This window comes from Canis lupus, chromosome 20 (genome assembly GCF_048164855.1).
Source record: "Canis lupus baileyi chromosome 20, mCanLup2.hap1, whole genome shotgun sequence".
Taxonomy (NCBI): domain Eukaryota; kingdom Metazoa; phylum Chordata; class Mammalia; order Carnivora; family Canidae; genus Canis; species Canis lupus.
In genome coordinates this window covers 5,855,717-5,882,616 of record NC_132857.1, presented here as the reverse complement: position 1 = coordinate 5,882,616, position 26,900 = coordinate 5,855,717, and the positions used below count along the sequence as shown (strand labels likewise).

At 39.3% G+C, this 26,900-nt stretch overlaps 1 long non-coding RNA gene across 6 annotated transcripts in view; it reads right to left on the bottom strand.

Moving 5' to 3' along the window:
• Positions 1–26,900, bottom strand: part of LOC140611654 (uncharacterized) — a 151,334-nt gene that overhangs the window by 78,864 nt on the left and 45,570 nt on the right. For all 6 annotated transcript variants that reach the window (XR_012012744.1, XR_012012745.1, XR_012012742.1 and 3 more), the window contains exon 2: positions 17,668–17,847. This is a non-coding gene — a long non-coding RNA (uncharacterized lncRNA). The remainder of the gene's footprint in view (positions 1–17,667; positions 17,848–26,900) is intronic.

Here is a 26,900-nt window from a genome sequence, read left to right as displayed (position 1 = left end):
GGGCCAAAGGCAGGCGCCAAACCGCTGCGCCACCCAGGGATCCCACCAGTGAGATGTTATATGTCCCAGTTGCTTCATCCTAACCCAATTAGATTAGACTTTTAGAATATTTTGTCTTTCCTACTCTTCCAACCAATGAAATCTTTAGATTGATTTTACTTCACTTCTCTCACCATACCTAACAAATTCCTAAGCTTTGCTTCATTTAGCATTATAACTAGATACTATTTTTGGTTCCATTGTAACATGACTCATATTTCAATAATTTTTGTTTTATAACTTTTTTTCAGGTATTGTCATATTAAATTGAACTATGTATGCTGCAAGTTTCATTGACAACCACTTGCCCCCACATCTTCCCCTATATTAAAGTTTATCTCTCATGTTTTACTGTTGGATAGATGGGGCTAGTGGATAGCACAAGTTCAGAATCCTTCTATATATCTAAAAAGATTTCTTTCATCCTAACAGACAATTATCAGTGCTCTTCACCCAGGCACCTCATATTTTCTAGCTTTCAATTTGCTGATGCAAAGTCTGATGTCAGTCTGATTCTTGCTTATTCCTGCCTAGAAGATCAGAAGATATTCTTTTTATTCTTAAAGCTTAGGAATATTCCCAGGATATTTGTACATTTTATCTTCAACTTTGTGAGCATCTTTACTCTGCAGGCTCAATCTTTTTTTTTTTGGATCAGGGAAATTTTAATCCATTGTTTACCTCCTTTTCATCTGTTTAGTTTTCTCCTTCTGAAATCCTATAATTTTTTTTTGAAATCCTATAATTTAAAAAAAAATGAAATCCTATAATTTGATTGTTGGGAAATACAAATATGTAACTAAATCTGTTATATTTTCCCTTATGATTTCCAATTGTTTTTATTTTTACCCCATATTCACAATATTTCTATCATTTGATCTTCCAGACCCACAGTTCTGGTTTCACCATTTCCTTTCAATTTATCTACCAAATTTTAATTGAGAAATCATAGTTTGTCTATTTGTCTTACATCAAATATGTCTCTTTATTCAGTAACTGAATCTAATGCTCTAATGGACATTTTAGTCCATTTCATTATCTGTACCCTCCAGAAGTTCTGCTTCATTAGGAGATTTTTGTTCTAGGTATGCATTCACTTATTTATTCACTGATCAATTCAATGAACATGTTGTATGCCTGCTATGTTTTAGGCACTTTTATAAGTGCTGGGGAAGAGCAGTGAAAATGACAGAAAAGGACCACTTTCCTCATGGAGAGATGAACAAATAAATGGAATACATAGTGTATCAGAGTGATAAATGACCTAGAGGAACTAAGGTAAGGGAATAGAATGAGAAATTGAGGATAAGGGGTAGATTGCAATTTTACATGAATAGTCAAGAAGATCTTTATTAAGAAAGTAAAAGTAAAAGAAAGAAGAAAAGAAAGAAAGAAAGAAAGAAAGAAAGAAAGAAAGAAAGAAGAAGAAGAAGAAGAAGAAGAAGAAGGAAGGAAGGAAGGAAGGAAGGAAGGAAGGAGAAGAAGAAGAAGAAGAAGAAGAAGAAGAAGAAGAAGAAGAAGAAGAAAGAAAGAAAGAAAGAAAGAAAGAAAGAAAGAAAGAAAGAAAGAGAAAGAAAGAAAGAAAGAAAGAAAGAAAGAAAGAAAAGAAAGAAAGAAAGAAAGAAAGAAAGAAAGAAAGAAAGAAAAGAAAGAAAGAAAAGAAAGAAAGGGTAAAGATCTGTAGTATGTGAAAGCCTAAGAGGATGAGCATTCCAGGCAGAGGGAACTCAGGATCAGGATGGTCAGAACAGAATCACGTATGCCTGTATCAGAGTCTTGCCACCTTGTACAACTCTAGAGAAGACTCTATGTAAATGAGAACCCCTATAGCACAAAAATGTATGGACGCAAACAGAACAATTATGAAATCATTGCAATATTTGGGTAAGAAATGATGATACCTTGTACCAAGCTAGTAGTAGTAGCAGTGATGAACAGTGGTCAGATTCTACTGGTATCTTAAAAGTAAAGCCACCTGTTCATTCATTCATTTATTCATTCAACCAGAGCTGGCTTCATGAACATGCAACCTGTTCAGGAGCAGAAGGCCCTGTGCTTAGAAGGTCCCATGATGGGTTTGATACTTTGCTGTAGCTATTTTAAATTCATAATAATCTTTAAATAAGAAGACCTAAATTTTCACTTTGTACTAGACCCACAAATTATGTAGCCAGTCCCATATGCAGCAAATATTTATTAAGCATTTATTATTATAGGATCTGGCATTATATCAGGGAAGAAAAAAACAGAAGTACTCTCATGGTGTTTACATGGATGAAGCAGATAAAGGGCAATGAACATAATAATAAGTCAATTATTTAGTGTGTTAGAAATTTAGTGGTGCAATAGAGAAAAAAATAAGAAGCTGGCAAAGGGATCTGGGTGAAGATGCAGAGCTCAAATTACATGATTTAATGGGGGTAGTCAAGATAGGCCTTGTTGAGAAAGTGAGTATCTGAAAATACTTAAAGGAAGTAAGGGATTTGATGAAGGAATGCCAAGGGGATGAGGCTCCCTAGGAGAAGCTAGCAAAAGACCCTATGAAGGGAGCATTCCCACTACATTCCCAGAGTAGCATAAGCAAAGGACAAAATAGATGAAGAGGAACAATGTTGAGGGGAAGGGGGCAGATACTATAGGACTTTTTAGGCCATTGAAGCACTGAATTTTACTGAGTGAAAAGGGAGTCGCTGTAGGGACATGGACAGAGCACTTCCATCTGACTATGTTTAACAGGATTAAAGTTGTATAGAAAATCAACTGTAGGAAGGGACGTTCTAATCAATTGCAAAGCTATTACAATCCAGGTGTGAAATTAATGGTAGCTCAGATCAGGGTGATATCAGGAGAAATGGTAAGAGTGATCAGATTTTATACATATGTTGCAGGTGGGACCAAAATAATCTCCTAAATGATTGGACGTAGGGTATGAGATGGAGTAGGCAAGAATAGCTCCAGAGTTTGGGTCCTGAGAAAATGAAAGAGTAAAACTGAGAAATGAGATGGATGAAAAAAGCAAATCTAGAGAAGATCATGATTTCAGTTTTGGACTTGAATTTGGAATGTCTCTAAGACATCCTAGTGGATGTGGGATAGAGCTTTGTCTAGAGATCAGACTAGAGCTCTGTGCTGGGGATATAGTGCCCCTGGACTATAAATGGTTTTTAAAGCACTGAGACTATGTGAGATGATCAAAAGAATGAATGTAGATGGAGAAAAGGGCCACGCACTGAGCCCTGGGACATTCAACATTAGAGAACTGGGCAAAAGAGAAAGAACCAGCAAAGGAGAGTAAGGAACAGCAAGCTGTGAAGTAGGAATTACAGTCACAAAATTATGAGAGAAATAGATTTTGAGACAGTAAATGTGGACAATTCTTTCAAGAATGATCACTCCAAAGTGGAAGACAAAAATGGGTAGAAGCTGGTAAGCAAGAGAGATAAAAAAATAAGCGTCCAAGATGTTAAGAACAACAACATGTTTGTATGTTGGAGGGCATGATTCAGTAGATTTAGGAAATGAGAATATTGCTAACACGGTGCTCTTGAGTAGTTGAGAAGGAATGTGATCATTTCCACAAATTAGTTAGCTCTAGATAGGAGCAAGTTGAGTTGTTGTTCACCCATGATCATGTTGTAACATGAAAGTTGTTTATCTATGGTCATGTTGTAACAGGAAGGACAGCAGAGTATACAGGCAGATACTGGTACTAAATTACTGTAGTGCTTCAAGTGTGTGCAAGTGTGTGTTCTTCCATTTTCCTTCATTTTCTAAATAGAAAAACAAGGCACTAAGTCAACAGTATTTGCTAATGGACTGGGTGTGGAGTACACAAAAAAGAGAAGAGTCAGCTTGACCCCAGGATTTTTTGGCCTGAACAATCGGAAAGTTGGGGTTGCCATATCTAGGCTGGATATACAGCTGGACTCATACTAGCTCATGAGAGCCAATTGTTAAATTTCCAGTGACTCAGTAAGCCAGTCATTAAGTAGAGCCATTATTAAAGATTAAATTATACAAACTTCCAATCAAATAAAATTTTAAGAACAAAATTAATATATATCATCAAAAATATTAAAAATAATAATACATACTTGACACTGATCAGTTTACTGTGTTTTACCATATTGATGTTCTTGAGGTTATTTACATCTGTTGTATCCATATGATGTAAATACAATATGGTGGCGTGTTACTGTGTCTCTCTTCCCAACCATCCATTCAGTGATGTCATGTTGGTAGCTTGAAACCACCATGTTAGGAGTATTCCCACCACAGAAACTGGAAAATGCTAAAAGTCAGGGCTTAATTTATAGTTTCATTGTTTGTCTAGACTTCAGAAAGTGATAGAGAAGATGCTAATATTGTAGATTAAATTCAAAAGTATGTGGTTGTGTCTGTCACACTGTGAAAATGCAAAAAGTAGGAGAACTATTCCTCCAGTACTCAAAAGCATTCATCTGATTCAGCAAAGTCTCTGTGTTACTGACAAATGAGTGAAGTTCTAACACATATTTTTGTTGCGTCACTTTCATCTTAGTAAAGTAGATAAAAACAGTAACGAACATTCACATGGAACTAGGCTTGTTCACCAATTGCAACCATAGGTTGGCTACAAATAGAAGAGTTTGTCAAACATCAACAAAAGCATTCTGTAAGAATCAATTGGCTGTCACTAAAATGTATAATAAATGTGTTTATAGATTTTTTTTCTCCAGAAAGGCAACTGTTAAATGTTTAACAGCTCACCACTGCCTTTACTAAAATGGAAAAGAATGGAAGGAGCCAGTTTGTGGAGGATTATCACCAGAACTGCATGTTCTTTCTCTATCTGATGGCAGAGATTTTTCTACCCTTAGGTGCTTTGCTAATTTCCTTTGTCCATTCATCACTGACTTCTGGGATAACGGTGATCTAAAGAATGGCAACAGATAGAGAATATAAAGGGACATCGATCAGTCTTCCATTAGCTCCCCTAGTGGGCCACACAATGCCCTACCATTCCTAGTATCTCACAAGTTTCCCTGAATCTCTAGGACCAGTGAGGACACAAAGAAGAATCCAAAGGTGGTGATGGCCTCAAGGAAAGGCCTGGGGCCTAATCAAGCCCCAACTCGGTCTCCAACATTAGCTGTCTATGTGACCTGACTTTCAGAGGCAACTATGGAATTACTGGGCTTCATGCATTCCACATGCACTGTGTTATTGCTCAGATCATGTGGGAAATGGAAGGAGCACTGGACCTTAAAACCACAGACTTAGGTTCTGGCACCCTCACTGATTTTAGGCAAATACCTAACTATTGACTTGGGAGTTTGGTCTAAATAAACTTTATATCCAGAAACTTTAGAATTCTAAATTCTGTTCTCACTTACTTATAGCATGCAAGGAGCATCTGGAGATAGTTGCCAGGTAATAACTGACTTCAAAAGTCTATTGCTCATATCTATAAAATTGGATTCTATTTTTTTTAATGACACAGATTATTTCTTCAATGAGAGTCTCAGTTTATAAGTTGATTAGCAGCATAAAGAAAATTGAAGACTATAAATGACCATATATTCAATCAACAGCATTACATTTAAGATTTTTAGAGTAACGTACCTTATTTCACATATATTCAAGACAATTAGGGTGGTTATCATGCTATCCCTATCACAAACATATCGAAAAGCATCCTATTTATGCCAGAGACCATTAGTACTCACAAAATATTCATGTGTTCCCTTATATTTCTCAATTTTTCTTGAAGTTCATTGCCAGGCCAATGGCTCTAACCAATAGCATGTTGGTAGAAGTGATGGAAGCAAACTTCCTGGCCTAACCCTTAAAAACATCCTACAGGATGTCACCTTTACTGTGGTAAGCCATTGAGATTTCATGAATTGGATCATTGCAGTAGGTAGCACTAGTTCAATACCTTCCTATTTTCCAGAAGATTAAAGTTCCCACCAATCCGTACATCTATCAAATAGCAACTTCCTTCCACATTAAACTCTGCTTCTACTCCTTTTCTCTTTCTCCCAAGAGGACAGACACTGAAAATATGATTGTGCTTCATATAACAATGCAGATATGAGAGTCTAAGATATTTTAATTGTCCGTTTCATTTCATCAAATTAAACCCTAATATATTCATAAGTAATCCTCTATTGTGATTTAAGGCAGACATAGTGAAAATGATTTTATTTCACAAATTTCTTTAAAAGTATCTAAAGAATTTTGCATGCAACATACTATTGAAATGGCTAATACTTTAAGTTACCTACTACTCATTTTTTGACCTTTTTTTTTAAAGATTTATTTATTTATTCATGAGAGACACAGACTGAGAGAGAAAGGCAGAGACACAGGCAGAGGGAGAAGCAGGCTCCCCACAGGGGTCCTGATGTGGGACTCGATCCCGGATCCCAGGATCAGAACCTGAGCCAAAGGCAGGTGCCCAACCGCTGAGCCACCCAGGCGTCCCTCATTTTTTTTTTAACTTTTTATCTTAAAATGATTGTAGATTCATGAGAAGTTACAAAAATAGTTTATAGAAGTAGAACATAGAGGGGCGCCTGGATGGCTTAGTGGGTTAAGCATCCAGCTCTTGGTTTAAGCTCAGATCGTGATCTCAGATCATGAGATCCAGCCCACATCAGGCTCTGTGCTCAGGGTGGAGTCTCCTTGGGATTCTTTCTCTCTTCTTCTCCCTCCCCCTGTGCCTCTCACCCTGCTCATGCTCTCTCACTCTCTCTCTCTAAAATAGGTAAATAAAATCTTTTTTTAAAAAAAAGGTAGTAATACATAGAGTTCCTTGAAACCTTTCCCCAGGCTCCCCCAATGGTGACATCTTATATAACTGTAGTACATTATCAAAATCAGGAAATTTATGTTGGAGTAATATTAGACTAAAAATTACACCACAGAATTTACCCAGTTTGCATTTTTGATGTATTTTTAAATTTTTGATGTGGTTTTCAATGCATTCATGTGTGCATGTGCATATGTATGTGCTTCTGTGTAACTTGGTCCCATCTAAAGACTCATGTAACCACAACCACCATTAGGAACAGACCTGTTCCATCCCCACAGAAGAACTCACTCATGCCACTCCTTTATGTTTGCACTCACTTCATCTCAATCCTGTCCCTGTCCCCTAGCAACTGCTGTTCTCTATCTCTATAGTGTTATCATTTCTTTTTTTTTTAAGATTCTATTTATTTATTTATGAGAGACACAGAGAGAGAGATAGAGACATAGGCAGAGAGAGAAGCAGTCTCCTGTCAGGGAGCCCAATGTAGGACTTGATCCCCGAACCCGGGATCATGCCCTGAGCCTAAGGCTGATACTCAACCGCTGAGCCACCCAGGCATCCCTATAGTTTTATCATTTCAACAATGTTAAACAAATGCAATCATACAGTATGTCACCTTGAAACTGGATTTTATTTTAACTAAGCATAATACTCTTCAGATACATTGGAGTTGTGTATATCAGTAGTTTGTCCCTTTTAATCGTTGAGTAGTATTCCATTACACGGTATACCAAATCTGTTCAACCATTCGCCCACTGAAGGACATTTGGGTTGTTTTCAGTTTGGGACTATTAAAAATAATGCTGCTGTAAATATGCATGTGTTGGTTTTTGCCATAAGATAGATTTTTATTTCTCTGGCATAAATGCCAAAAATGCAATTCCTAAGGCTTCTGCTAAATACATGTTTAGTTTTATAGGAAATCATCAGACTATTTTCCAGAATGGCTGTATCAATTTACATTTCTATCAGTAATGTATGCCTGAATCGGTTTCTCCATGTCCTTGTCAGCATTTGATATTGTCATTAGTTTTAATTTTAACTGTTCTAATAGGTGTGTGGTGAGATCTCATTGTGGTTTTAATTTGCATTTCCCTAAAGGCTAATGATGTTGAACAACTTTTCACGTGTATGTTTATTGGCCTTTCATATTTTCTCTTTGCTGAAATTTCTGCTTATGTCTTTTGTCCATTTTTTAATTGGATTGTTTGGTTTTTTACTTTTGAGTTTTGAGAGTTCTTTATATACTCTAGATCCAAGTTCTTTGTTGGATATACGCTTTGCAAATATTTTCTCCTGCTACTCCTATTAGTAATCCTTTAAAAAGTATATCAAAGAACAGCTAAAGTTCTCATAACTTCAGATGAGTTTGAACGAAGACGTTGAAAAATTGGGGATACTTTAGGAGACTGTCATTAATAGTCATTTCCCAACTTTTTCTGAAATGATGAGAAATTATTATTGCCTTTTGGGTAGCAGATGCATGAAGGTTATTGAGACCCAGTGGGGCAAAGTTACATTTTAGTGCACCTACAGCAGATTGATTAATTCTCATTACCCTAAATTGAAGACGGGAGGATAAGAACATTGAAGTGATTTACTAAGAAGTTTATCAAGCATATGCCAATATAATTAATTTTTTAATCCAACAAGAAAATAGGTGTCAATAAATAAGTCATTAATAAGCTAAAGGGACTTATTTCCAGGGTATTGAAATTGAAAGAGAAGCTTATTTAAAGATTAAGAAAGACATCAAGGAATACATTTCAGAAAGATTAACAAGTACTGTTAATGAGCTAAGTATTTGTCTCTAAATAAGAGAAAGGCCTAGAGACAAGAAAAACTAGGAGAAAGAAAAACATTTTATTAACAAACAGAAAACCATAGTGCAATAGTCTAACTAAATATTAAGAACAATTACCATTATAACTAAGTTTTTAAAAATGTGATAAGAAATGCAAGTCATCTTAATAAGAGTGAGAAATGAATATTTGCTTACCACCTGAGAAAACAAAATAACCTTCCAGGGTAGTTTCAAAAATAAAACACTTTAGTAATTAAAATAAAATTGGAATTAGAATTAATGGATTAGATTCTGTATACATGCAGATAAAGCAGTAATATAATCAAGCATAATGATGAAAATGGAATAAAGTGTTATTGGTAAGACCTTGCTTCACATTACCAAATTCTAGAAAAACACCGGGCAATCAAGAAAATAACGTTTAATAGATATTGTCACTTTGTATTAATGAGAATATTAATATAGTTTTTAAAACTCTACTAAAACCATCTGCTAACTTGTCTAACCTGGACTACATAGAAAGCTATGAGTTCTGAAAAATCTCATTTCAAATGACAACTCTACTTAAAAACATGGTCCTACAGAATGATCTCTATGTTGAGGAGAACACCAGATACAAAACTTGATCTAGCTTCTTACCTCCAGAGCATAAAATGAAAAGGCATTTTATATATTTACATACTAATGACAAGAAAACATTGCATGACTCATCATGTCTGCTGCTAGATTTAGATACAGTGAAAGCTAGAGCTTCTAATTCCACATCTGGGAATTGGAGGTGGTAAAAAGAAAAAAAAAAGTTATCAATTAATATCTGAACCCCCTAACTTTTTCTTATCGTCCAAAACCATTCTCCCTTCTTAGCACCACGTGTCCATCAACAGCATACACTACTCTCACTTAACCCAGGTTGGAGAACTTTCGTCTTTCTTCCACTTTAATTATTGAGTCAGGTGTGCTCTCAGAATTTACATATGGGAAAGGGTTTATTCTTTTACTGAGGCCTGGATACCAGGGTTTTTGAAACTTTGATGAATAGAAGCCAAAAACTGTCATTCCAAAACCTCAAGGTCTTCGTGAACCTCCTGAGTGGTGAAAATAGACGCGTACCTGTGGGACACAATTTCTCTGGGAGAAGTCAACAGAATGGGTCCTTTAATTACACAAATGTAAATAATTGATCCGTTGATTCTGAGGGAAACTCTAAAGTCACCATTGACCTGTTTTATGTTTTAGAAAAGGTGTTTTTAGACACGCTGAGTGTGTTGTTGAAAAATGCAAATAGGACTCTGCCTACAAGCTGGCTGCCCTTGTTTGGGTAGGAGAGAAAAGAGGCAGGTAAAGGGCCAGAGAAGATATTAGTTCAGTTTCTGCATGATGGATGCAGTGCACTGGATTTCAAATTATTCCTTGTTACTGTGGACGGGTTTTTTGCTTGCTTGTTTTGTGTTACGGTTGTTTCACTGCCTTTTTACAATGAGTAGAGATCTGACATTGAAAAGCTTGCCAGAAAAACTTGCAGACTTTGTCTTCAATTTACATTGGAGGAGAGGTTGTAAAAAGGAGCTATGCTGGACTGTTGTTAGTTCTCACGCTGTGGTTTTTCAGAAGGCAATGGAGCCAAAATGCACAGATGTTGGCCTGCTGGGCACTCTCCTACAAGACCTTGCCTGGTTTCCTCTGAAGGGAGAGGACATTCCCATATATCCAATCATGTTGACTCAGAAAAAAGTTTGAGGAGCAAATCTCCCTCTCTGAGTGGGATGGTAATTGGGCTCAGGCTCAAAGCAGCTTGCTCAGAGCCGTGGAAGGGGAACCGGTGGTGTCAGGTGAGGAGTTCAGCCCAGAGGCCAAATTGGGACAGTGAGTTGTGCCAGTCAAGTTCCACAGTCAGTCGGACATTAATTCTCATGGTGTTTTCTCCCATTATCCCTGAACTGTCAGTAAAATCTTAATAGAATTCATGGTCTGGTGTCAATTCTGTATAGACAGTTTGGTAAAGATCCTAACTTAATGAGGAATGATGGGATGAAAGAAAAAGGAGGGCCAGAACAGTGAAGCCTTTGTTCCAGGCTTTAAGAGCGGGTTAGAGCTTCAGGAGGTAATAGGTAGAGGCCCTGGTGGGGCTGTTTGACAAAGAGCCTGGAGAAGAAGAGGTAGGGAGGTGAACCACCCCACATACAGAAGGTACGACCTCCAGAAGAAAAAAGAAAAAAAAAAAAAAGAGGGCGGTGAGAGGATCTGACACCCAAAAATCACAGCAGCTGCTCACTCAACATCAATGACCATTTACACTCAAATAGGAAATTCAAAAGCTGAAAGTGCAAGAAGCAATAGAATGGCTTTTGATGTCATCCCTTCTCTTTCTGTTCCAAGCACCATCATCACTAAGGCTCCAGAGACCAGATTTCTTCACTCACCTCCTGACCAGAAGTCAGAAGCCCCGGGAATCTCTCTGTCGTATGGCCTGAACAACACCATGAGCTTAACCTTCACAAAATGTTGACTTCCTCACAGGGCTCCTCTGCCCACACGAATGATATGCAATGGCACAAAATTCCATATCCCGGGCAGCAACAATGACACCAAGGACAAGAGGCAGGGAGAAAAGACTTTTAAAGAACAAGAAAGAATTCACCCAATACCTGGGCAGAGACCCTCACATGAGAGGGAGAGAATAGGGCTAGCCCTCACATACCTCGGTCCAGTGACGCCCGCAGGAAGGAAAGCCAGGACAAGAGCCCCCGTCAGTGAAGAGCGTGGAGACGTACAGGGGAGGGCTGTGCTGGGACCCACCAGGCAAGCCCACCTGCTTACCGCTGCCCTAGCTGAGAAGCAGGCCTCGGGGCCCTACACACCCCCTTGGAGGGACACAACACAAGAAAGTGCTCTTGGGATATGAGAGACAAGAAAACACAGGGTTTGAGGAACAAGAAGGAGAGAGAAAACTGTTGTAAGGACTAGGGCTGTCATGCACCAAAAAGCCAGGCAGGCCTCTTCTGTGGGGGACTGTGTGCCCACAGGGTGACTAGGTCCTTTGAGGGAAGCTTGGAGACAGGCGTTAACTGCTAAACTCCAACCGCTCCTTATCAGAAGCCCACAGGCATCCGCTGAAACATCTCAAGGTGGGATTTGTGGTTGGGATAAAAATAGCTTATGCGAGCGTTTTTTCTCTAGGAATCGTTGCTCACAAATAAACCTAGATTGCAGCTCTCCCAGAAGCTCCTTCACCCTGCCCTGCACACAACACTCACCAAAATTGTCCATTTTTCTGGTCAGTGACCAGTGACTGGTGAAGGCCCCATATCAATCTCCTTTTTCCCCTAATAACTTGAGTCTCTTCATGTGAGAGAGAAAGAGAGAGGAGCAGATACTCAGAAAGAGAGTGAGGAGAGAGAGTGATATGCAGAGACAGAGGAGGGAAGGGGAGAACACATGAACAAGTTAGTAAGTTCACAAGGGATTTACCGAGCACCTACTAGGCCCCAAGCACTCTTGTAGGTGTGCAGAAAGGGCAGTAAACCAGACAGAAGCAACTCACGTTGTAGAATTTGTGCAAAGGCATTCTTGGGTTCCCACCCCATGCTTACCACCATGGTATAAGCTCTGTGCGTTCTCTCTCTAAGCTCCAAAGAAATGGTGATGAAACAAGAAGCTAGAAGTAGAGAGATGAGACTGCCCTCAAGACAGAGGTAGAAATGGAGAAGATTGATGCAAAATTATCTGCTGAGAGAACCCAATTTTCTATACTTATTCACTTCAGACTCCATTCTGGAATCAGATGAGCTTCCAAAAACCTCAGCCAAGTAAAGCAAAAGAGTTCCAAGGATAAATAAAGGAAAAAGTTTCTAAGTTTTGCCCAGCACTTAGGCCATGCTAGAGTGGGACGGACTTGGCTGGATACTCCTGGTTATTTATAGAGCAAGCGAACACTAAAACATGCTGCAATTGCAGATGGCTGGGCCAGACGATCTGTCACAGTCCCTTCCAACTCCATTTATTTTGTGATTTTTCATTTTTGCCCTAGTACCTATCACAGGGCTAACAAGTGAACCATTATTAGGCGGGAGAAAAGAGGCCAAACAAAAGATCTGGGTGTTTGTATGGCAAAACCAATTAAATAATATAAGGGGGGGGGGTGTTTCTAATGTGAAAAAACCTAATCAATGAGGGTATCTTCCAGTGACTCGTGTTTAGGGTGATTTCCTATACCTGCAGGTGGTAAAGAGCCTGAGAGGCCATCAGAAGAGCCCGCTCATTTTAGAGTCAAAGCTGCTGCGGCCAGGGTAGTGACATGCCTGCGCAGGTCATCTGCTCCTTGCCCAGATGGCTTACAGCCAAATCACAGTTCAAGTCGTTTTGCTAGAAATTGCCATCCCAGTTAAAGAACTCCGAAATAAGTCCCATCCCAGGAAAAGTTACAATAGATACATTTGCTACATTTGATACGCTAACGTGTGCGATTTGTGATTACGATGTAATTTTTTATATATATTCATATAAAAGTTAATGATTATCTATAGAAACAAGTTCTCCTAACTCAAAAGCTATCCTCAGAAGCTATTTAACTCTTTTACAATAAGAACATCACACTAAAGTAAATTATAGCCTCAGTGGTACATTACATTATGTCTTATTTAAATAATTTCCAAAGAGACCTAACTTAAATTTGGTGTTTGACTCATATCTGGGTTCCCCCTGGGATTTTGAAGAATCACCTGGCAATGAAATATTGTAGGTAGAAACCGTTACTTATCTGCATAAACATTAGGCAAATACTTTATTTGAGGTACTACAGGACTCGTTTGTTCTTTTTTTTTTTTTTTTCCAGGCTACTTTGTTTTTCATAGGACTATGAGATTTCTAGTCAAGAAATATTTTAATGGGTTTCAAGAATAGGATGAAAACATCAAGATGTTTGACCTATATCTAGAGTGAAAAAATCATAAAGATGCTTGGTGAGAATTCTAGTTTATCAATGGTTGTTTCCCATGACAGTATCTCCACTTGCAAATTACTGAATCAGTCCAATGGCTGGTTGTCCAAGATTTGAATATATTAACTTTAGACTTTATTCTTGCTATTGAGCAAAACAATATTCCACTCACCCCATAAAAAAATATTGTCAAAGATCTTCCAGAATGAGACTAGAAAGAGAGGTTTTCTCCATTTCTCCAGTAGCCTCTGCCAAATGGTAAATCGAAAACAATTTAACAGCCAGTCTGATGTCCTTCATTCAAAAGAAATAATGGATTAGGCGAGTACCTTGCCTCACAAGCTGTGGAGCACTGTTCCCAAGGGATTTGGCACAAGAGCCAGTTTCCTAGGGCCTTAGTAGAGGCTATGCAGAGATGGGGCATGCTTGGGTTAGGTTGTACATTTGACTTTACTGAGAAAGATCGAGGAAATATGTACCGATCCCAGAATTTGCTTGGCATTTAGGGACTGGGTGTACCTATTTACTGGTTAGAACACTTACAGAAACTAGGAAGTTTGATCTGCTGATGTGGCACCCCAATCAAGAGCAGTTCCACCTTGGGCCTAGAAGTCACTTCAGTGTCTCTTTTTCTGTTCATCTTTATTAGCTATCATCCCCCTGGCTCACATTTTGTTCATCCAATACAAAAAGCAGAAGAAAAGGCTCATGATCAGCCTATGGCAAACCTATTATTACCTATCTAGGAAGCAACAGTCCTTAATCAGGAGGAGAATCAACTGCACAAAGCCTCTTCCTGAAAGCTTTATGAGAGAAAGCTTTCTTTCATTACCGTGATAGAAGAACTTTGTATTGGGTAGAACTGTAAAGAAATTAACATTTATGGATTATATACAATTAACCAAGTACTTGGATTACTTATCCCATTTAGTCTTTACAAAAATCCTTTAAAGGTGCCCATTTGGGGAAAAAAAAAATACTCACAAGCCCATATTTGTGAATAGCCCAAGGTCACAGATACTAAAAGCTATGGCTAGAAACTCATTTCTCTCTTCCCTCAAATTTGTGCCCCTAGCATCACCTGGAGGTTTTCCTTGTTGAGTAACGTGAAAGTATTGGAACAAACCTTTCAGAATAAGAGAAGGGAACTTATTTCAATATAAGAAAAGAGATTGTGAATGAAAAGAAATATAAGTCCTTTTGTTGTAATCATGTGTTAGTTTTAGCATGATTTACTCAAGAATCTTGAGGATTCTGTGTTCCTGCATCAACAGAAATCATTAAAGAACATCCCTGATGGTTGCTTTTGCCTCCGGTTCTAAAACCTATTGTTTGTCATTGGAGCACACCAGTATTTGTTGCCAGTTCTCTGGAGGCCCTAAGAGTTGTGTGAGGATGTCCTCTAAAGATATTTTACTCAACAGGAACTGAACACCTAACAAAACAACAATAACTTGTGATTTATGGGTGTTTCTAACTGATGGGAAGTGTGTTGACATCCACACGGGCTCGGAGACGGAGGGAATTGTACAAGATCTGTCATAGGGTTATACACACGATTTTAAGCACTTGTGATGAGAGGGATTTTCTCCAAATACGATGCACCCAAGAAAGACAAAAATCTATCGGGCTTTTTGGTTGCTTTAAATAATCCTATTTAGCATTCCTTCAAGATAAGTTATCACTGAAAAGAGTCACCACTTCTTAGAAATTACAGTACGTAATGAATGTATTCATGGGACTTCAGGAAAGTTGTGAAATCAATCAGAGCAGGCCAATACCATGGGCGGCGGGGGGGGGGGGGCGGGGGGGGTTCCCGTAGGGGAGGAAAGGCTTTCCCTCCACCCTCCTATGTTCCATAACCATGTCTATGAAATAAACTGACAACAAGCAGATTAACAGGAGAAAAGATGCACACATTCATTCATTCATGTCTAATACTGTGTGCATGGGAGCATCACTGGGAAGAAAGTGCCTACCTGAAAAAGTGATAAGATTTGAGAGCTTATACTTTGCCTTAAGTGGAGATGTAAGCCACTTAAGGGGGAGTAAACTGTTTTTAGGAAAGATGAATGGGGGCAGCGCCAGTGGTTCAGCGGTTTAGTGCCGCCTTCAGCCCAGGGCCTGATCCTGGGGTGCCAGGATCGAGTCCCACGTTGGGCTCCCTGCATGAAGCCTGCTTCTCCCTCTGCCTGTGTGTGTGTCTCTCTCTGTCTCTCATGAATAAATAAATGCAATATTAAAAAAAAAAAAAAAAAAAGGAAAGCTGAATGGGCCCAAAAGGAACAGATGGGAAGTATGGTAGCTTGTATCAGAGTTTGTCGGTTTATCACAAAGAAGTCAAAACGGTGTAATTTCTAGTCTCCTCTCTGTGGTAAGAGTCAATCTTTGCTTCTTGATGGAATTCCCAGAGAGAGGATTTAGGACAATTTTGGAGGATCTGTCTTTAGGCAGATTAGTGGAATTCAGAGAAAGCCTCACCTGCCTTTTGCTGTTGTTAGAGTGCCTTTGGCTCAAAATAATCCTTAGGCCCAAGATTTTAGAGTGGCGTACTCTGCCCCCCTTCACTTACATAATTAGTTTGTTGGATGGTGCAATGTCAAGTTGATTAAAATGGAAGCTTCGTTTCTCAAAATATCTTTCTCTGTATGGTTCTAGGTTGGAGGTGGCCAAAACAAAGGAGTTTTGTATGAAAATTTAAGATGCAGACGTGAAACAGTCAACATCGTCAGATGTGTTCATCATCAGATGTGGTCATGGTCATGTGACCATGGTCATGGTCAGTGCCCCATGGGTCCCAGACCTCCCTCAGTCTCCTGTGTTCTGCATCAAGCTCTTCTTCTTGATGGCTGGCCTTGCTAACGGCAGCCCCCAGCCCATCACCAGACATGAAGCTGGGGACCCTGGAGCCTGGAGCTTTTCAGAGGCCTCTCCAAGAGCTCCTGCAGTGCAAGAGCCTGATGTGGAAGCTCTGGTTTGTCCATCCATGCCAGTGTTCCAGGCAGGCTAGGAACTCCTCCCTGATCTGACTCCTACTCCCAGATCTTCATTTCCCCAGCTTTTCTCACAGCTGTGTAAGGACTTATTCCTATAATGTAGTCTTTATTCCATACTATACAGAGTGACTCTGCCTTTCCAAATGAATTTTGATTAGTAACAGTTACACATATCGTATACACACATATATATTGAATAATTACTAATTCTTATATGTATAATATAGCTCCTTATATATAATAAATATTACATATATTTCTTATATATAATTTAGTCATTTCTTATATATAATACATATAATTTCTTACATATAATATAGTTCTTATATATAAGTTCCTGAGTCATTTGCTATATCCTCAATATCTCGTACAATACCTAACAACAAAATATGTGCTCAATATTTGCCTAATGCAAATGAATGGCAAACTAGTTTTTAGATCATTTACAAGTATTTTTCTACCCAGTGGAAGTCAGTGCTCAGTAATTCTGGGAAATTACATCAAACATCGAAAGTGTCTTAAATTCAATTTTCAGATGTAGAACTAAATATAATATGTGTCTTCAAAATAATCAGAGATGATAGATTCCAGACCTGATCGACTGTATTGTTTTGTGCAATACCATGTCAACTCTTTATATATATATATATATATATAAATTTATTTTTTATTGGTGTTCAACTTGCCAACATATAGAATAACACCCAGTGCTCATCCCATCAAGTGTCCCCCTCAGTGCCCATCATCCAGTCACCCCCACCCCCCGCCCACCTCCCCTTCCCCTACCCCTAGTTCGTTTCCCAGAGTTAGGTGTCTCTCATTTTCTGTCTCCTTCTCTGATATTTCCCACTCATTTTTTCTCCTTTCCCCTTTATTCCCTTTCACTATTTTTTATATTCCCCAAATGAATGAGACCATATAATGTTTATACCATGTCAACTCTTACACTTCTCTGTAAAGCAGGACATTTCCAGTGTGTGACTGTTAAGTGACACCTCACCACAACCCCATTTCTGTCTTATGTATATGAGGCTGTCATGCTGCATCCCAATACGTTTATCCTTTGGAAGTAGGCTAGGAAAATGTCAGATACCTGTGAGTAGAGAAAGTCCGCCTACAGAAGTAAAATGTCTCCAAAGAGGAAAGTAGGCCCAATGAGGCTGACTCATGGAGGCTGCAGGAAGAGCAAGTCTGGCACTTTCTCTCTTAGGCTTGGATTTTGAGGAAAGTGGATATCCACATAGTCAAGGATGAGTAAGGCAGGTTCCAACACCTGGAAGAAGGCCAGAAACGAGAAAAGATCTATATGTTAGAACGCAGGATAGTAAGCAAGCCATGTATTGTAATCAAGATTATCCAATTGGTATCATTTTGTATTGATGAGTCCTGGAGTAGTACTAGGAAGGCAGATACTGTGTCTATTTTGTTCACTAATAGATCTCTAACCCTAGCACAAACACTGGCACCAATAAGTATTTGTTAAATGATACAAATATTTGTAGACAAATCTTTTCTTATGGCATCACCAAAGTCTTATTTAAACAGGACAGTCTTGCCTAGCTATGCTGTGAAGACAAAGAAAATAGCTCTGAATCCACATTTGGTCTAGAGCATTAATGCTGCCCACCCCTCAGCCCTGAGCCACTTAGGGTGGTCAGCATAGCAATCAGGAGCAAGTACTCCCAAAAAAAAGATGGGTTCAGGTGAAAAGTCCAGGCATTTCCTCCCATGAGGACATTCTCCTTCTCCAGTGAATTTTAAAGATTCCAATTTTTCTACTAGTGTAGAAAAGTCATTCATTAAAAATCTATCGTATCAGGTATTGTAAAGTTACCTATGTTTCGTTTCAATCTGCTGCAGTTTATCAGAACTCAAGTAAGTGCATCCCGCCCCTCCCCAGGAGAACAGAAAGTCATTTAATTTCTCCTCCTAATATTTGGGTTTTCCCTGACCCCAGGGGACCAGAGGACGCCTTTTCAGTTTGAGGGCTGAAAAGGAGACATCAGGCAGGTCCTGTGTAGGCATTCCTGGTTTCCAGGGTCCACTCAAGAGTTCTCAAACTGGTGGCCCAAAGACATGTTTTGTTTTGTTTGACACGTCTTCAGTGTTCTAAGATCTGTGAGTTAGTTGCAGTGGAGAGAAACAAACAGGATTATCCAATGTAGGACAGCAGAGCTCAAGTTCTTAGCAATGAGCTGACAAGCACCTGGCGAGCCCCACATTCCATGAAATGAGGGGTTGCTTCTCCCAGGAGGCCAAATCCAACTTCTTGTGACTTTGGCAGGTAGCAGCAGGCATTGCCAAACAACTCTCTGTATAACTGGGGTTTACGCTTGGTGAATAAGAGTTTACTCTTGATAAGCTGAGGTTGGCTGCTTGATGCCTAAACTCAAAACATTATCCCCTACCCTCGAGTGATCTCACACTTGGCATTATTTGAAGGTAAGATATCAGGTGTGCACAGCACTTCCCAGGAAAGCTGCAAGTGCAGCAGTTTTACCAGACTCCAGCCTGCTCCCCTGTGTGGCGGTGAAAGGACAGAAGACTAAACTCCTATTCTTCTCCACGCTCAGCTTTGTAAACCAGCTCCCCTAAAAAGCTTATTTTTTAATCCCCTCCATGTGACACTGTAGTATTTGTCTTCATACCTTGTCATAGCTCCCCAGAGCCAGCATTTAAAAATTGAGAGGTTTTACATGAAAATCTGGATGCCAGTGTATCTTAAAATTGCCTGCATTCCCAAATGACAGCAAACAGCTAAAGCAGAGAAGCTGGTCCTCACTATTTCTTGAATTCAGACTTTAGCCGTCATTTAGTGTCATATTTGCCTGGGATTTACCTGACTGTGAAATAAGAGGAATATGAAACACTTCTCGACTCCAGCTCTACCCTATACTTACCCCCATACACTCATGTGATACACCTATCTGGCCCTTGCAGAGATGTATCACAACTCATCTAAGTGGATCCAAGTCCACTAAGAGATTGATTAAAGATTGTCAAAAGGGGGAAGTAGAGGAGACCTTGTGTTTCAAGTGTACATGAAGGACCACCATGGGAGAACTAGGAGAAGGCTCATGGTTTCCAGGAGAAGGACCTCTGAGCTGTGGGAAGAAACACTTGCATGTAGTGTGCCAACCTGCCCTGAGCAGCAAGTCCAGAGAGGCAGTGGAGGACTCCCCCCTCACCCCCTCAGGGCATCATTTGGAGCCAGAAGTGACGGCCAGAGGACATCTTGTCAGAACCACAGAGGTTGCTCTGTATGTAATCCAAAATAATAAACCTCCAAAATGGACTAATATTGGGTTTCCTACCCACAGTTGTGAAGCTTCAATAATATCTAATCATGATTCAGATGAAAGAAGACTTGTATGCTCCGATCCTTGGCCCCGATGGCTCCTCTTTGCCCCTCCAGAGCCACTCTCCTTCCTTCATTGTCTTGTCTCTGCTTCTACACAGCTGCCTTGAGGATGGCATCAATAGGCTGCCAAGTCCTCTGGCTTCAAGTTGAGTCTGGTTAATAGGAAGTTAACCAGGGAGTTCTGTGAAGAAGAGTAGAGGCTCCCTCTCTGCAAGATTACCTCAAGCTGGATATGCCCCACAAAAGTTACTGCCTCTCCCCAGGAAGCCAAAGCAACACCATTCTCTTCAAGTTCTGCAGCCTGAGGGTTGGAACACCTCTGCTTCTGCTAGCACCAGGTTTCTTCACCATTCCTTGTGGTTCTTCTATACCAGACCTTTCTATATAGAGCTCTCACTGAGTAAACCTATTTCAAGTGTGCCATCTTGTTTCTGCTGGGACCCTGTCTGATACAATGCCAAAGTAAAATGGGACGGTTCCCACCTGTCACACCAAGAAAAGTGGCATTCTGGAGTAGCAGTGACAGGATCAGAGCCCTCCTACCAAATGAGATCCCTTCTGGATCCAGAACACAACTTGCTTCCCCTGACATAACCAAGAGTACACACTTGCTTACAGTGGAAAAAAATATTCCACAAGTTAAAGTACAGTCAAAGCTGCCCCCATTATGTTTAAGCATCTGAAATACCAAATTCCATTCTAGATATGGGTGTGCCTACTGAAAGGCTTCTGCATAGCAGTTGTGTGCTTAAGATGAAACATGAGCTTGGAGGCTCTGTCCTTGGTGCACAGACCTCTTATCCCACCAGATGCTGCACCCCTTGTAACCCTTGAGCAAGGCCTGCTGAAATGTGGACAAGGCAGGGTCCCCATGGGATCTTCCAGGATGCACCTGGAAGAGAGAAGCAAGAGAAGGGATAGTTCCCTGTTCATGAACTGAAATACTTGAGAAGTTTCCAGGAACCCTTCTAGCTTTATGCTCAGAATATGGTTATGGTACAGGAGGAGCCAAACCCAGCCTTCCATCTGGATCCCTTCCCTCCAGAATGCTGCTTCTAAGCCATGGCTTTACAGCTGTCCTTGCTCTGCCATACAGATACCATCAGCTCCTCTCATTGATCATGGAAGTCTTTGAGGCTTGGTCAGCTAGAGTGGGGAAATGTTCATTAAATAGTTTAGGGCCACTGAAGAAGTTGAAACTGTAATTGTAGGAGGTGCTCACTTTGTGTGAAGGTTTGAGAAAAAGCTAGTGTAAGAAGAGAAGTCACATGGAGGTCAAAAGCCCGGTTGCCATAAAAATAGAAAGTAGAACATCTGAGTTATCTCACTGCTAGTGTATGCATTAGGCATTCTTCAGGACTACAGGCCAGGGGCTAGTGCTCAGGGATAATATGTGGGCTTAGACTGTAGCATCTCCCATAGGACCTTCCAAAATTTAGAGAGGACTTGCAGTCACTTTCACTCATGAGATAATCCAACAGACTATGGAGTTAGTTCTCACTGGCCCAGCCCTCTGGCTCCAAACTTCACACAGAATTCACATTTTCCCATAATTTAAATATATGCAACTTAGTGTGGAAATACTAATAACATATTTGTGCTGTGGTTAAATGATTAGAGAACTCAACTTATGTGTCATTTAAGATAAATCTTCCCGGAGTTACTTCGCGGGCTAGGATGGGGGTCAAGTCAGGCACTTCGTCCTCACTTGGGAGAGGTATTTGCCATTGTTCCCCATTGGTTGAGCATTGCCCCCCAGGAACTACTGACTCCCAAAACTCCCACTTCAGGGCTCCCTTCCGTGTCTCATGCTGTGTCATTGGAGAAGCCCTCGGCCCAAAAGTAAAAGTCACACAATGTATGCTTAGGGCATAATACTGTCAGCACAATGTGAGTCGATGCCTATACAGATCATAGTTCGTTCCTTTAGCTACAGGTAAATCAAAAGTGGGTCCAAAAGGATGAGAAGCAAAGCACAAGAGGTATCAGGCACACAAGGTGTCTCAGGAAATCCAGTCTGTAATTGTAAGGATGCTTAGCGAATGTAGAATGAGAAGGAAAAGACCCAAATATTCTTGTAGTATATTTGGTGCTTGAAGAATCCGATTTGCTTTGGTATAGCATACATCTTTCCAAAAACCAGAATATGTTTGTCCATAAAATATAGTTTTTTCTCTACTGATTGCTAGATAATCACACATGTTGGCTATATTGAGTCTACTTTTTCCATATCCTTGTTTCTTGCATTATTTATTGATTTTTTTAAGAGGTGATACATTCAAAGATCAAAAAAGTCTAACAGCAGCTGTTTTAGAAAACTGTTCAGCAGTATGTACCAAACTGAACATACACATCTCCCATGACCCAGCAGTTCCTCCCCTAGATGCATTCCTGGCAGGAATGTATGCATGTATGACCAAAAGACACTGGTGAGAATATTTATCATAGCACGATTCATAAGAGCTTTGTCAGATGCTGGCTCCCCCAAAACATCTCCACATAATTCGTTGGTAAAACAAAATTGAGCTCCTCTACAGCTGTGTACGTTGTGGGCAATGGATAGTAATGCAAATTATTCTTGTTTAATCATACACCAATGAATTTTGTAAGGTGAAGATGGAATTGATCATAGCCCCATGGAAATTGGCTAATTTTGCATCTATTAGCTAATTCATTTCAACATTCCCAATTACCTATACAAGTGTCCGTTCTCTGGATTCTCTTTGAACTGTTCTGGGTTTTTTATTTTTGGTTTTCTGGGTTTTTAAAAAAAAATATTTTACTAGTTCCCTGATTAATGAATGAGTTAAAATCATTGACCCATATGTGTTTTCTATTTGCGTGAGAGTCATGATTTTACCTCTTTTTAAAGATGAATTTTTAACAGGAGTGAGCAGTCACGATAGTGGGAGCAGATAATGACTGGAGGGCACCTGAGGCAAATAAGCTTCCTGGCGTCATGGGCACTGGTGAGGTGGTGCTATGTTCTATTTCTAGATATGGTTGCTGACTCCACAGAGGAACACTTGGAGCTGTAGACGAAAGCTCTTTGCAATTTTCTGAATGTATGTTATACTTAAATGAAAAACTCATTTTAAAATTTTAAAAATACAATTAAATAAACAGCCAAAAGGTATACAGTGAAATCCCTCTCCAGCTAACCACCTCCTATCTCAGCACCAGCCACTGTTGTTCATTTGTTGTTTTACTGATCATTCCAAATGTTTTTTTTTTTTTAAAGCATATAGGAGCGAATAGGATACAGACTCCTTTTTGCCCAAAAGATAGCATAAAAGATACAATATACACACTGTCCTGAGTCTTTTATTTTTCTCTTCACAATGAATCGTGGAGATCTCTTCTTATCAGTGCATGGACCTCCTCCACTCTTTATTACAGCTCCATTGTATTTCATTAAATGGATGTGCCATACTTTATTTACCCAGCCCTTTCTATTGATGGGCATTTGGGTTGTTTCTAATCTTTTGCCTCACAGAAATATATCAAGCTCCCAAATAATAAGAAGAAAAAGACAGGAAGGGAGAAAGGAGAGAGGCATGGAAATCGACGTGGGAAGGTGTTGTCAGTGGCATAAAGGCCCTGAACACGCGTGGGGGTGGGAACGTCTGAGATGAGGGTCGGTAGCTGTGACACCGCACATCAACTCTTTTCCTTTAGAATTTTGCCTTCCTCCAGCCTTGACATTTTTCTTTAAGTGGTTACCTATTTTAACAAAGGGAAGTCAACAAACACTGCCTTTTCTCCAGTACGGCTGGATAGTATGCATATATTGGACGTATAGGAGTCTTTATAATGATTCAAATGCTGGGGTCTCCCTCAACTCAGAAAAAAAACAAGAAGAGCTGATTTCAAACAGCTAGTATTTTCTTTCCAGGAATGAAATGCCAATAGTCTCCAGGTTCCCACTTACCTTGGAGCAAAGAGAATCAGGTTGCTAGGTGGGCCTTCAGGGGCTGTGACTCCCAAAGTCACTGCCCAGCAGCATGACAAGCCCAATTTGTAATTCTCCTTTATTTTCCATCCCAGAGGGATGGAAAGGCCCAGCTGCCTCTTTCTAACAAAAATTTATTTTATCAAGCAAGCACCATGTTCTTTCAGCTCTGGAGAAGCCCAGTATGAACTGGAAAAGACAAAACGATTGTTCTCATTTGCACAACTGCTTGGAAAGAAAATGAGATTACTGGCATCAAGGGAAAATTTAAATTTTTCCCCAGGCAAGAAGAATTGACTTTCTGTGCTCCAGGATGAAGGTAGTAGAGAATTTATTGCTCGACCTAGCTGAAAGAAAATAAGGAGCCTCGTAAACCCAGGCAATTTAAACACACACATGCACCCAGAAATTCTCTGTGCTATGATTTATGCAAATGTGTTAATTCATAATTAAAAGGTAATTGAGATCATTTTAATGGCCTTTTCTTCCTTTTAGACTGCCTCAGTGGCAGACCCCTGTCACATCAATTTGGGGTGTTAATATATCAATTCCAATGATTTTATTGTCTTAAAAATAATTTAGCTGCTGCAGAGGCTGCCTTAGGGAGTTCAGTCTCCAAGGAGGAAGCTATCTAACAGCCAGTCGTTCTGATCTCCCAGTTATTGACATGCAGAAAAAGAAACATTCACTTTTAATAATAAGGCTCTCTTTCATGCAAAGATAGTAGAGGATTTCTGAGAATAAATAATTCATGCTTCTCCAAGCTCCCTGAGAATAAATTTGTTCCTTTTCTGTTTTGTTTTTCTCCAAGATATGACATCTTAGGAAGAAGGGGCTAGGGGGAAAGAAAGCACTTTCTGCTTCTGTGGATATAACACACTGAGTATTTCATTCCCTAGTGCAACAAAACCTCAAGATCAACAGACAAGAGCTGAAAACCTTTTCCCACCAGACAGACACAGTGCCATCTAAATGTTCTCTCAAAAGATAGCATCTCATAAACAGTCTCAACAAAGGGATGTCAGTTTTCCCTTTACTGTGCACGTGCACATCATTTAAAAAAAAAAAAACTAATAATCACAACCAAATCCAGCATGAAATTAATTGCATTTAATTGATCACATGACTAGCTAGTTACAACTCTTGCTGTATTTTGAAAAAGTTCTACATACTTTCCATATTTGATTTCATTTGTCATTAAAAGAAAAAAAGACGGCAGTTTTCTAATATACTGTCTACCAGTGGTTCTCAAACTTAGCGTATTTTTTTTTATTTTATTTTTTTAAACTTAGCGTATTTTAAAATCACCAAAGAAATTTGACTAAATACAGATTCCTCAGCATTGCCCCTCAAAATTCCTATTCGCTTTGTCTGGCATAGAGTCCAGGAAATTTCTGATCTTCCTATACCATGGTTTGAGAAAACACTACACTATAATTCTAATAAAATATAATTTGGCTGAATATCTGCTTTAGCCTGAATGTTTGCATCTCCCAAATTTCATATGTTGAAGCCCATATGTGATGGTATTTGGAGGTGGAGACTTTGGGAGGTAAGTGGGTCATAAAGGTAGATCTCCCCAAAATGGGATTAGTGTTCTTACGAGAGAAGAAAGACAACTAGCTTAGATGTTAAGACTCAAACCAGAAAGAGGGCCTTCATTAAGAACCGAACCATGCTGGCACCCTAATCTTGAACTTCCAGACTCTAGAACTGTAGGAAACAAATGCTTCTCTTTAAACTAGCCACTCTATGTTATTCTGTTATAGCAGCCCAAATTAACGAAGACAAAATACAAATATCCCCCCTGGCATGATTCCTTTGATTGTTCCCTGAGATTGACTATTGATCTCTACATGCCCCTGAAAAGTCTACTCTTTTGAAAGAAATTGCATATTTGGATTATCTGAATGATGCTATGGAGCCTTAATTCATGGTGGAACCGAAGCAGGAATAGAGGAATGTCATAAAATCCAGATTCCTAGGATATTGGTTAAGAAATTGAGGGTAATGAGTTTGTTGAAAAACTATGCACTCTTTACTAAGAAAAAAGGCACATCCACACAAATTTTATACCATTTGGGTAGTTTTACAGACCTCAGGGTAGAGATTTCCATCCTAAACTAGGTCATAAATATAAGGGCCAATGTTTATTTGAGTTTAAGAATGTGAAGACAATATGTTCTATGACGAGGTGGTGGTGACAGCTGAAATGTGTGGTTGAAATGTAAGACAGGTCTTCTGATTCCAAGAAATTAAAAAAAAAATTGTTAACAAAACACCACTTCCAAACTTTCAAAGGTAAAATAAAGTTTAGCAGCCAACCAGTTCACACAGTCTATAAAAATAGCCAAAGCAGGTAATTTTAAGTGCTAAAGTACAAGAATTAAAAAGAAAAATGTTAGGAGTAGAATAAAAGAAGGTGAAATGTTTTTTCTTCCTCAAACCTGAAAGTCTTTAATTTTGCTTTGGCTCTATATAAACGAAGTAAGACATTCTGTTTAGTAAAACTAAAAAATAGTCTCTGTGACTATTTCCACCGTGCCCCTCCCCCCGCTAGGATATCATATATAGTAATTCAGCAGAAAGAAAGAAAGAACACTAGCAAGGTCCAAACAGTACCAGAAATTCCATGAAGATATTAAATTTGCTCATCACATTTTATCTATCTGATTGCACAATTAAAGGAATGCTGAGATCATGTCTAAAAAGCAAAGTGAGCCTCACTAAAAGAAAGGTATTATATTAATGCAAAGTATTGCTTCATCATCTTAAACCTGAATATCATTGCCATCTATTTATTTCATACGAGTTCTAGAAGAATTAAATAAACTGAGATTTAAAAAACACTTTGTCTATATGATATAACTTATTACATAGATAGCTAATAGCAAATGGATTGCATTGGGTATGACTCCTAGAGTATGTTATAACAAAAGACTTTTAAAGGGCCTGGAGAAGAGAAACTGAAGTTGTTAGGACTATAAAAGAAAGGAGAAGAGAAGGCAGAGAC